We start from the raw sequence: 1,805 nt of genomic DNA on the forward strand, positions 1-1,805 counted from the left end.
CCTCATGTTCTCACTCGTAAGTGGGAGTTGAACAATGAGAACACATGGACATGAGGGGAGCACCACACACTGGGGCCTGTTGGGGATGGGGGCCTAGGGGATGGATAACATTAGGAGAAATACCTAATGTAGGTGATGGGTTGATGGGTGCAGCAAACCACCATGCCACATGTATACCTATGTGACAAAACTGCACATTCTGCACATGTACCCCAGAACTTTATAATAAAAAAAGAAAAAAGAACTTAGTCTGAAATACTTGGTTTCATTGTCTAAAATCATCTTATGTTCAAAGCACCATTTATAAAAATCTATTCCAAGGAAATTATAGCACTATTTGGAGCTTTATGAGGAAGATATCTACCAGCCAGTAGGACATAAGATATATTATTTTTCTCCTTTACTAAATTTGAAAATCAATGTCCTTTAAAGACTGAAGCTACAACTACAGCCACTGTTTATAGACATCATCTCACTTATATTAAGAATTTGTGGTCCTTATTTGAACATAAATTCTTCCTAGTTATTTGTGTAGCTCGAAAGGTTTTGCGGCCTGGGTTTATAGAATTCAAAATTTAGTTTAACTTCTTTTACCTTAACCAGTGTGCATAGTTGATTGTGTAGGCCAAGAGACCTACTCTTAAATGTGGCCTCACTTGATCTCCTTTTCAATGTAAAATTTTCAAAATAAAGGGGCAAGAAGACATAATCTCTTACTCCTAGTACCTCCCTCACCTGGTAGGAAAGAAAAGAAAAAAAAAAAAACCCTGTAAACTAAAAGCTTTAATTTTATTGTTTGATCATCTTTTTCAAGCTTGCATGGATACGTTCAGTCTATTGAAGAGCTGAAAATGTGTGTGATGGAGAGAAAGAGCAACTTCCCTTTCATTTCCTTTGTACTCTGACAACTGAGCTTCCAATCTCCTGCTCACAGGGCTTTCATACTAACAGAGTGTTATGACTTCTTGGGACTGAATTTCATGAGTTTGAGGAGTCCCACAGCAGAAGTAAAATCCCAGCTGTTATTTTGGATTTGCTCCATGGCCTAAAAACATCCACAATATATTTTTTAAAATCGTGCATTGACTTTTTATGAACACACACACTGCATACTAAGCAGGCACCTGAAATTTTCAATAGTGCTACCAAAAAACAGCACTTATTTTCCATTGCATACAGTGAATTTGAAAACTCTTTTAACACCTGATATGCACTCCTAGTGGGTATCTGTGGATTCACTTTTACCTGACAAATCCTCTTTCAACATTCAAAATGAAAGAAACTTCCTTGGATAGTTTATCATCTTGGGGAAAAAATACAGAGAGGATAAAACAAAGAGAATGAATTCAAGTTGTTTTTACTTTAAAATCTTCACTTAGGAGAACGTAATGGGAGAGAGACGAAACATGGGAAAAGCAGCAGCTCTAACATGGATAATTTAAGTAAGGTGTGTTTGAAAGCAAACAGGAAGTTCACCTAGGAAAAATATTAGAGTGTATTTTTTAAAATGACAATATAGGGCACTGCAACTGGGGCCAGAGAGATTGTGATGGTTGATTTCATATGTCAACTTCACTGATCCAGCAGACACCCAGGGATTTGGTCAAACATTATTTTTCGTGGGTCTGTGTGGGTGTTTGGGGTAAACGTATCAGTCACATCAGTAGACGGAGTAAAATAGATGGCCCTACCCAATGTTGGATGGGCAGTGGGCCTCATCCAATCAGTTGAAGGCCTAAGTAGAACAAAAGGACTGACCCTCCTCCAAGTAAAAGAGGATTCCTCCTGCCTGATAGGGTCATATG

Source organism: Macaca thibetana, chromosome 11 (assembly GCF_024542745.1).
Source record: "Macaca thibetana thibetana isolate TM-01 chromosome 11, ASM2454274v1, whole genome shotgun sequence".
In the NCBI taxonomy this organism is placed as follows: Eukaryota; Metazoa; Chordata; class Mammalia; order Primates; family Cercopithecidae; genus Macaca; species Macaca thibetana.